Below are 12,491 nucleotides of genomic sequence, written 5' to 3'. Positions count from 1 at the left end.
CCCATTCACATCTGGCAGGATCCTGATGCACAGTGAAACCCCATTCACATCTGGCAGGATCCTGATACACTGTGAAACCCCAAACCCTCCTGGCAGGACCCTGATACACTGTGAAATCCCCAAACACTCCTGGCAGGATCCTGATACACTGCGAAACACCATACACACCTGGCAGTATCCTGATCCAATGTGAAACCCCATACACACCTGGCACGATCCTGATACACTGTGAAAACCCCATACACAACTGGCATGATCCTGATCCAGTGAGAAACCCCCACAACACATCTGGCAGGATCCTGATACACTGTGAAATTCCATACACACCTGGCAGGATCCTGATACACTGTGAAACCCCAGACACATCAGGCAGGATCCTGATGCACTGTGAAAACCCCATACACACCTGGCAGGACCCTGATACACTGTGAAAACCCCATATGCACCTGGCAGGATCCTGATCCACTGTGAAACCCCCATACACACCTGGCAGGATCTTGATACACTGTGAAACCCCATACACACCTGGCAGGATCCTGATACACTGTGAAAACCCCATACACACCTGGCAGGACTCTGATACACTGTGAAAACCCCATACACACCTGGCAGGTCCCTGATACACTGTGAAACCCCATACACACCTGGCAGGATCCTGATACACTGTGAAAACCCCATGCCCACCTGGCAGGACCCAGATACACTGTGAAACCGCATACACAACAGGCAGGATCCCGATACACTGTGAAAACACCATACACACCTGGCAGGAACCTGATACACTGTGAAATCCCCATACTCACCTGGCAGGATCCTGATACACTGTGAAAACCCCATACACACCTGGCAGGATCCAGATGCACTGTGAAACCCCATACACACCTGGCAGGATCCCGATACACTGTGAAAACACCATACACACCTGGCAGGACCCTGATACACTGTGAAAACCCCATACACACCTGGCAGGATCCTGATACACTTGTGAAAACCACATACACACCTGGCAGGACCCTGATACACTGTGAAAACCCCATACACACCTGGTAGGATCCTGATACACTGGGAAAACCACATATACACCTGGCGGGACACTGATACACTGTGTAAAGCCCATACGCACCTGGCAGGATTCTGATACACTCTGAAAACCCAATTCACAACTGGCTGGATCCTGATACACTGTGAAAACCCCATACAATACTGGCAGGACACTGATACACTGTGAAAACCCCATACACACCTGGCAGGATCCTGATACACTGTGAAAACCCCATGCACACCTGGCAGGACCCTGATACACTGCGAAAACCCCATACACACCTGGCAGGATCCTGTTACAGTGTGAAAAACCCTTACACACCTGGCAGGACCCTGATACACTGTGAAATCCCCATACACACCTGGCAGGATCCTGATGCACTGTGAAACCCTCATACACACCTGGTAGGATCCTGATACACTGTGAAACCCCATACAGACCTGGCAGGAACCTGATACACTGTGAAACCCCCATACACACCCGGCAGGAGCCTGATACACTGTCAAAACCCCATACACACCTGGCAGGTTCCTGATACACTGTGAAACCCCATTCACATCTGTCAGGATCCTGATGCACAGTGAAACCCCATTCACGTCTGTCAGGATCCTGATACACTGTGAAACCCCATACACACCTGGCAGGATCCTGATACACTGTGAAACCCCTTAAACACCTGGCAGGATCCTGATACACTGTGAAACCCCCATGCACACCAGGCAGGATCCTGATCCACTGCGAAAACGCCATACACACCTGGCAGGAAGCTGATAAACAGTGAAAAACCCATACACACCTGACAGGACCCTGATACACTGTGTAAACCCCATACCCTCCTGGCAGGAACCTGATACACTGTGAAAACCCCGTACAGAGCTGGCAGGACTCTGATACACTGTGGAAACCCCATACACTCCTGGAAGGATACTGATACACTGTGAAACCCCATACACACCTGGCAGTATCGTGATCCACTGTGAAACCCCATGCACAACTGGCAGGATCCTGATCCACTGTGAAACCCCCACCACACATCTGGCAGGATCCTGATACACTGTGAAACCCCATACACACCTGGCAGGATCCTGATAAACTGTGAAACCCCCATACACACCTGGCAGGATCTTGATACACCGCGAAACCCCATACACACCTGGCAGGACTCTGATACACTGTGAATCCCCGGACACACCTGGCAGGTTCCTGATGCACTGTGAAATCCCCATACACACCTGGCAGGTCCCTGATACACTGTGAAACCCATACACATCTGGCAGGATCCTGATACACTGTGAAAAACCCCATGCACACCTGGCAGGACCCTGATACACTGTGAATCCCCGTACACACCTGGCATGATCCTGATACACTGTGAAAACCCCATACACTCCTGGCAGGACCCTGATACACTGTGAAAACCCCATACACACCTAGTAGGATCCTGATACACTTTGTAAAACCCATACACACCTGGCAGGACCCTGATACACTGTGAACCCCATACACACCTGGCAGAATCCCGATACACTGTGAAAACACCATACACACCTGGCAGGACACTGATACACTGTGAAAATCCCATACACACCTGGCAGGATCCTGATACACTTGTGAAAACCCCATACACACCTGGCAGGAACCTGATACACTGTGAAAACGCCATACACACCTGACAGGATCCTGATACACTGGGAAAACCCCAAACACACCTGGCGGGAACCTGATACACTGTGAAAACCACATACACACCTGGCAGGATACTGATACACTGGGAAAACCCCAAACACACCTGGCAGGATCCTGATACACTCTAAAAACCCAATTCACACCTGGCAGGATCCTGATACACTGTGAAAACCCCAGACAATACTGGCAGGACCCTGATACACTGTGAAAACCCCATACACAACTGGCAGGATCCTGATACACTGTGAAAAACCCATGCACACCTGGCAGGACCCTGATATACTGTGAAAACCCCATTCACACCTGGAAGTATCCTGTTGCAGTGTGAAAAGCCCATACACACCTGGCAGGACCCTGATACACTGTGAAATCCCATACACACCTGGCAGGATCCTGATGCACCGTGAAACCCTCATACACAACTGGCAGGATCCTGATACACTGTGAAAACCCCATACACACCTGGCAGGACACTGATACGCTGTGAAAACCCCATACACACCTGGCAGGATCCTGTTACACTGTGGAGCCCCACACACACCTTGCAGGACCCTGCTACACTGTGAAAACCCCGTACACAACTGTCTATTTCCTGACACACTGTGAAACCGCAAACACACCTGGCAGGATCCTGATACACTGTGAAACGCCACACACACCTGGCAGGATCCTGATGCACTGTGAAATCACCATACACACCTGGCAGGGCCCGGATACACTGTGAAAACCCCATACACACCTGGCAGGATTCTGTTACACTGTTATAACCCCATACACACCAGGCAGGATCCTGATGCACTGTGAAAACCACATGCACTCCTGGCAGGATCATGATCCACTGTGAAACCCCATACACACCTGGCAGGAACCCGATACACTGTGAAAACCCCATTCACACCTGTCAGGATCCTGATACATTGTGAAAACCCCATACACAACTGGCAGGATCCTGATCCACTGTGAAACTCCCATGCACACCTGGCAGGATCCTGATACACTGTGAAACCCCATACACACCTGGCAGGATCCTGATACACTGGGAAAACCGCATACACACCTGGCGGGACCCTGATACACTGTGGAAACCCTATACACACCTGGCAGGATTCTGGTACACTCTAAAAACCCAATTCACACCTGGCAGGATCCTGATACACTGTGAAAACCCCATACAATACTGGCAGGACCCTGATACACTGTGAAAACCCCATACACACCTGGCAGGATCCTGATACACTGTGAAAACCCCATGCAAACCTGGCAGGACCCTGATATACTGTGAAAACCCCATTCACACCTGGCAGGATCCTGTTACAGTGTGAAAAGCCCATACACACCTGGCAGGACACTGATACACTGCGAAATCCCCATACACACCTGGCAGGATCCTGATGCACTGTGAAACCCTCATACACACCTGGTAGAATCCTCATACACTGTGAAAACCCCATGCACACCTGGTAGGTCCCTGATACACTGTGAAACCCCATACACACCTGGCAGGATCCTGATACACTGTGAAAATCCCATGCCCACCTGGCAGGACCCTGATACACTGTGAATCCCCGTACACACCTGGCATGATCCTGATACACTGTGAAAACCCCATGCACACCTGTAAGGACCCTGATACACTGTGAAACGGCATTCACAACAGGCAGGATCCAGATACACTGTGAAAACACCATACACACCTGGCAGGAACCTGATACACTGTGAAAACCCCATACACATCTGGCAGGATCCTGATACACTGTGAAAACCCCATACACACCTGGCAGGATCCTGATACACTGTGAAACCCGATACACACCTGGCAGGATCCCGATGCACTGTGAAAACACCATACACACCTGGCAGGACCCTGATACACTGTGAAAACCCCAAACACACCTGGCAGGATCCTGATACACTTGTGAAAACCCCATATACACCTGGCAGGACACTGATACACTGTGAAAACCCCATACACACCTGGTAGGATCCTGATACACTGGGAAAACCACATACACACCTGGCGGGACCCTGATACACTGTGTAAATCCCATACACACCTGGCAGGATTCTGATACACTCAGAAAACCCAATTCACAACTGGCAGGATCCTGATACACTGTGAAAACCCCATACAATACTGGCAGGACCCTGATACACTGTGAAAACCCCATACACACCTGGCAGGATCCTGATACACTGTGAAAACCCCATGCGCACCTGGCAGGACCCTGATACACTGTGAAAACCCCATTCACACCTGGCAGGATCCTGTTACAGTGTGAAAAACCCATACACACCTGGCAGGACCCTGATACACTGCGAATCCCCATACACACCTGGCAGGATCCTGATGCACTGTGAAACCCTCATACACACCTGGTAGGATCCTGTTACACTGTGAAACCCCAAACACACCTGGCAGGATCCTGATACACTGTGAAACCCCCATACACACCCGGCAGGAGCCTGATACACTGTGAAAACCCCATACACACCTGGCAGGTCCCTGATACACTGTGAAACCCATACACACCTGGCAGGATCCTGATACACTGTGAAAAACCCCATGCACACCTGGCAGGACCCTGATACACTGTGAATCCCCGTACACACCTGGCATGATCCCGATACACTGTGAAAACCCCATACACTCCTGGCAGGACCCTGATACACTGTGAAAACCCCATACACACCTAGTAGGATCCTGATACACTTTGAAAAACCCATACACACCTGGCAGGACCCTGATGCACTGTGAACCCCATACACACCTGGCAGAATCCCGATACACTGTGAAAACACCATACACACCTGGCAGGACACTGATACACTGTGAAAATCCCATACACACCTGGCAGGATCCTGATACACTTGTGAAAACCCCAAACACACCTGGCGGGAACCTGATACACTGTGAAAACCACATACACACCTGGCAGGATACTGATACACTGGGAAAACCCCAAACACACCTGGCAGGATCCTGATACACTCTAAAAACCCAATTCACACCTGGCAGGATCCTGATACACTGTGAAAACCCCAGACAATACTGGCAGGACCCTGATACACTGTGAAAACCCCATACACAACTGGCAGGATCCTGATACACTGTGAAAAACCCATGCACACCTGGCAGGACCCTGATATACTGTGAAAACCCCATTCACACCTGGAAGTATCCTGTTGCAGTGTGAAAAGCCCATACACACCTGGCAGGACCCTGATACACTGTGAAATCCCATACACACCTGGCAGGATCCTGATGCACCGTGAAACCCTCATACACAACTGGCAGGATCCTGATACACTGTGAAAACCCCATACACACCTGGCAGGACACTGATACGCTGTGAAAACCCCATACACACCTGGCAGGATCCTGTTACACTGTGGAGCCCCACACACACCTTGCAGGACCCTGCTACACTGTGAAAACCCCGTACACAACTGTCTATTTCCTGACACACTGTGAAACCGCATACACACCTGGCAGGATCCTGATACACTGTGAAACGCCACACACACCTGGCAGGATCCTGATGCACTGTGAAATCACCATACACACCTGGCAGGGCCCGGATACACTGTGAAAACCCCATACACACCTGGCAGGATTCTGTTACACTGTTATAACCCCATACACACCAGGCAGGATCCTGATGCACTGTGAAAACCACATGCACTCCTGGCAGGATCATGATCCACTGTGAAACCGCATACACACCTGGCAGGAACCCGATACACTGTGAAAACCCCATTCACACCTGTCAGGATCCTGATACATTGTGAAAACCCCACACACACCTGGCAGGACCCTGATACACTGTGAATCCCCGTACACACCTGGCATGATCCTGATACACTGTGAAAACCCCATACACTCCTGGCAGGACCCTGATACACTGTGAAAACCCCATACACACCTAGTAGGATCCTGATACACTTTGAAAAACCCATACACACCTGGCAGGACCCTGATGCACTGTGAACCCCATACACACCTGGCAGAATCCCGATACACTGTGAAAACACCATACACACCTGGCAGGACACTGATACACTGTGAAAATCCCATACACACCTGGCAGGATCCTGATACACTTGTGAAAACCCCATACACACCTGGCAGGAACCTGATACACTGTGAAAACGCCATACACACCTGACAGGATCCTGATTCACTGGGAAAACCCCAAACACACCTGGCGGGAACCTGATACACTGTGAAAACCACATACACACCTGGCAGGATACTGATACACTGGGAAAACCCCAAACACACCTGGCAGGATCCTGATACACTCTAAAAACCCAATTCACACCTGGCAGGATCCTGATACACTGTGAAAACCCCAGACAATACTGGCAGGACCCTGATACACTGTGAAAACCCCATACACAACTGGCAGGATCCTGATACACTGTGAAAATCCCATGCACACCTGGCAGGACCCTGATATACTGTGAAAACCCCATTCACACCTGGAAGTATCGTGTTGCAGTGTGAAAAGCCCATACACACCTGGCAGGACCCTGATACACTGTGAAATCCCATACACACCTGGCAGGATCCTGATGCACCGTGAAACCCTCATACACCACTAGCAGGATCCTGATACACTGTGAAAACCCCATACACACCTGGCAGGACACTGATACGCTGTGAAAACCCCATACACACCTGGCAGGATCCTGTTACACTGTGGAGCCCCACACACACCTTGCAGGACCCTGCTACACTGTGAAAACCCCGTACACAACTGTCTATTTCCTGACACACTGTGAAACCGCATACACACCTGGCAGGATCCTGATACACTGTGAAACGCCACACACACCTGGCAGGATCCTGATGCACTGTGAAATCACCATACACACCTGGCAGGGCCCGGATACACTGTGAAAACCCCATACACACCTGGCAGGATTCTGTTACACTGTTATAACCCCATACACACCAGGCAGGATCCTGATGCACTGTGAAAACCACATGCACTCCTGGCACGATCATGATCCACTGTGAAACCCCATACACACCTGGCAGGAACCCGATACACTGTGAAAACCCCATTCACACCTGTCAGGATCCTGATACATTGTGAAAACCCCATACACAACTGGCAGGATCCTGATCCACTGTGAAACTCCCATGCACACCTGGCAGGATCCTGATACACTGTGAAACCCCATACACACCTGGCAGGATCCTGATACACTGGGAAAACCGCATACACACCTGGCGGGACCCTGATACACTGTGGAAACCCTATACACACCTGGCAGGATTCTGGTACACTCTAAAAACCCAATTCACACCTGGCAGGATCCTGATACACTGTGAAAACCCCATACAATACTGGCAGGACCCTGATACACTGTGAAAACCCCATACACACCTGGCAGGATCCTGATACACTGTGAAAACCCCATGCAAACCTGGCAGGACCCTGATAGACTGTGAAAACCCCATTCACACCTGGCAGGACCCTGATAAACTGTGAAAACCCCATTCACACCTGGCAGGATCCTGTTACAGTGTGAAAAACCCATACACACCTGGCAGGACCCTGATACACTGCGAAATCCCCATACACACCTGGCAGGATCCTGATGCACTGTGAAACCCTCATACACACCTGGTAGGATCCTGTTACACTGTGAAACCCCAAACACACCTGGCAGGATCCTGATACACTGTGAAACCCCCATACACACCCGGCAGGAGCCTGATACACTGTGAAAACCCCATACACACCTGGCAGGTCCCTGATACACTGTGAAACCCATACACACCTGGCAGGATCCTGATACACTGTGAAAAACCCCATGCACACCTGGCAGGACCCTGATACACTGTGAATCCCCGTACACACCTGGCATGATCCCGATACACTGTGAAAACCCCATACACTCCTGGCAGGACCCTGATACACTGTGAAAACCCCATACACACCGAGTAGGATCCTGATACACTTTGAAAAACCCATACACACCTGGCAGGACCCTGATGCACTGTGAACCCCATACACACCTGGCAGAATCCCGATACACTGTGAAAACACCATACACACCTGGCAGGACACTGATACACTGTGAAAATCCCATACACACCTGGCAGGATCCTGATACACTTGTGAAAACCCCATACACACCTGGCAGGAACCTGATACACTGTGAAAACGCCATACACACCTGACAGGATCCTGATTCACTGGGAAAACCCCAAACACACCTGGCGGGAACCTGATACACTGTGAAAACCACATACACACCTGGCATGATACTGATACACTGGGAAAACCCCAAACACACCTGGCAGGATCCTGATACACTCTAAAAACCCAATTCACACCTGGCAGGATCCTGATACACTGTGAAAACCCCAGACAATACTGGCAGGACCCTGATACACTGTGAAAACCCCATACACAACTGGCAGGATCCTGATACACTGTGAAAAACCCATGCACACCTGGCAGGACCCTGATATACTGTGAAAACCCCATTCACACCTGGAAGTATCCTGTTGCAGTGTGAAAAGCCCATACACACCTGGCAGAACCCTGATACACTGTGAAATCCCATACACACCTGGCAGGATCCTGATGCACCGTGAAACCCTCATACACAACTGGCAGGATCCTGATACACTGTGAAAACCCCATACACACCTGGCAGGACACTGATACGCTGTGAAAACCCCATACACACCTGGCAGGATCCTGTTACACTGTGGAGCCCCACACACACCTTGCAGGACCCTGCTACACTGTGAAAACCCCGTACACAACTGTCTATTTCCTGACACACTGTGAAATCGCATACACACCTGGCAGGATCCTGATACACTGTGAAACGCCACACACACCTGGCAGGATCCTGATGCACTGTGAAATCACCATACACACCTGGCAGGGCCCGGATACACTGTGAAAACCCCATACACACCTGGCAGGATTCTGTTACACTGTTATAACCCCATACACACCAGGCAGAATCCTGATGCACTGTGAAAAGCACATGCACTCCTGGCAGGATCATGATCCACTGTGAAACCCCATACACACCTGGCAGGAACCCGATACACTGTGAAAACCCCATTCACACCTGTCAGGATCCTGATACATTGTGAAAACCCCACACACACCTGGCAGGACCCTGATACATTGTGAATCCCCGTACACACCTGGCATGATCCTGATACACTGTGAAAACCCCATACACTCCTGGCAGGACCCTGATACACTGTGAAAACCCCATACACACCTAGTAGGATCCTGATACACTTTGAAAAACCCATACACACCTGGCAGGACCCTGATGCACTGTGAACCCCATACACACCTGGCAGAATCCCGATACACTGTGAAAACACCATACACACCTGGCAGGACACTGATACACTGTGAAAATCCCATACACACCTGGCAGGATCCTGATACACTTGTGAAAACCCCATACACACCTGGCAGGAACCTGATACACTGTGAAAACGCCATACACACCTGACAGGATCCTGATTCACTGGGAAAACCCCAAACACACCTGGCGGGAACCTGATACACTGTGAAAACCACATACACACCTGGCAGGATACTGATACACTGGGAAAACCCCAAACACACCTGGCAGGATCCTGATACACTCTAAAAACCCAATTCACACCTGGCAGGATCCTGATACACTGTGAAAACCCCAGACAATACTGGCAGGACCCTGATACACTGTGAAAACCCCATACACAACTGGCAGGATCCTGATACACTGTGAAAACCCCATGCACACCTGGCAGGACCCTGATATACTGTGAAAACCCCATTCACACCTGGAAGTATCCTGTTGCAGTGTGAAAAGCCCATACACACCTGGCAGGACCCTGATACACTGTGAAATCCCATACACACCTGGCAGGATCCTGATGCACCGTGAAACCCTCATACACAACTGGCAGGATCCTGATACACTGTGAAAACCCCATACACACCTGGCAGGACACTGATACGCTGTGAAAACCCCATACACACCTGGCAGGATCCTGTTACACTGTGGAGCCCCACACACACCTTGCAGGACCCTGCTACACTGTGAAAACCCCGTACACAACTGTCTATTTCCTGACACACTGTGAAACCGCACACACACCTGGCAGGATCCTGATGCACTGTGAAATCACCATACACACCTGGCAGGGCCCGGATACACTGTGAAAACCCCATACACACCTGGCAGGATTCTGTTACACTGTTATAACCCCATACACACCAGGCAGGATCCTGATGCACTGTGAAAACCACATGCACTCCTGGCAGGATCATGATCCACTGTGAAACCCCATACACACCTGGCAGGAACCCGATACACTGTGAAAACCCCATTCACACCTGTCAGGATCCTGATACATTGTGAAAACCCCATACACAACTGGCAGGATCCTGATCCACTGTGAAACTCCCATGCACACCTGGCAGGATCCTGATACACTGTGAAACCCCATACACACCTGGCAGGATCCTGATACACTGGGAAAACCGCATACACACCTGGCGGGACCCTGATACACTGTGGAAACCCTATACACACCTGGCAGGATTCTGGTACACTCTAAAAACCCAATTCACACCTGGCAGGATCCTGATACACTGTGAAAACCCCATACAATACTGGCAGGACCCTGATACACTGTGAAAACCCCATACACACCTGGCAGGATCCTGATACACTGTGAAAACCCCATGCAAACCTGGCAGGACCCTGATAGACTGTGAAAACCCCATTCACACCTGGCAGGATCCTGTTACAGTGTGAAAAGCCCATACACACCTGGCAGGACACTGATACACTGCGAAATCCCCATACACACCTGGCAGGATCCTGATGCACTGTGAAACCCTCATACACACCTGGTAGAATCCTCATACACTGTGAAAACCCCATGCACACCTGGCAGGTCCCTGATACACTGTGAAACCCCATACACACCTGGCAGGATCCTGATACACTGTGAAAATCCCATGCCCACCTGGCAGGACCCTGATACACTGTGAATCCCCGTACACACCTGGCATGATCCTGATACACTGTGAAAACCCCATGCACACCTGTAAGGACCCTGATACACTGTGAAACGGCATTCACAACAGGCAGGATCCAGATACACTGTGAAAACACCATACACACCTGGCAGGAACCTGATACACTGTGAAAACCCCATACACATCTGGCAGGATCCTGATACACTGTGAAAACCCCATACACACCTGGCAGGATCCTGATACACTGTGAAACCCGATACACACCTGGCAGGATCCCGATGCACTGTGAAAACACCATACACACCTGGCAGGACCCTGATACACTGTGAAAACCCCAAACACACCTGGCAGGATCCTGATACACTTGTGAAAACCCCATATACACCTGGCAGGACACTGATACACTGTGAAAACCCCATACACACCTGGTAGGATCCTGATACACTGGGAAAACCACATACACACCTGGCGGGACCCTGAGACACTGTGTAAATCCCATACACACCTGGCAGGATTCTGATACACTCAGAAAACCCAATTCACAACTGGCAGGATCCTGATACACTGTGAAAACCCCATACAATACTGGCAGGACCCTGATACACTGTGAAAACCCCATACACACCTGGCAGGATCCTGATACACTGTGAAAACCCCATGCGCACCTGGCAGGACCCTGATACACTGTGAAAACCCCATTCACACCTGGCAGGATCCTGTTACAGTGTGAA

The sequence above is a fragment of the Heterodontus francisci genome, unplaced genomic scaffold (genome assembly GCF_036365525.1).
Source record: "Heterodontus francisci isolate sHetFra1 unplaced genomic scaffold, sHetFra1.hap1 HAP1_SCAFFOLD_89, whole genome shotgun sequence".
Taxonomy (NCBI): Eukaryota; Metazoa; Chordata; class Chondrichthyes; order Heterodontiformes; family Heterodontidae; genus Heterodontus; species Heterodontus francisci.
This window is presented reverse-complemented; position numbering follows the sequence as displayed.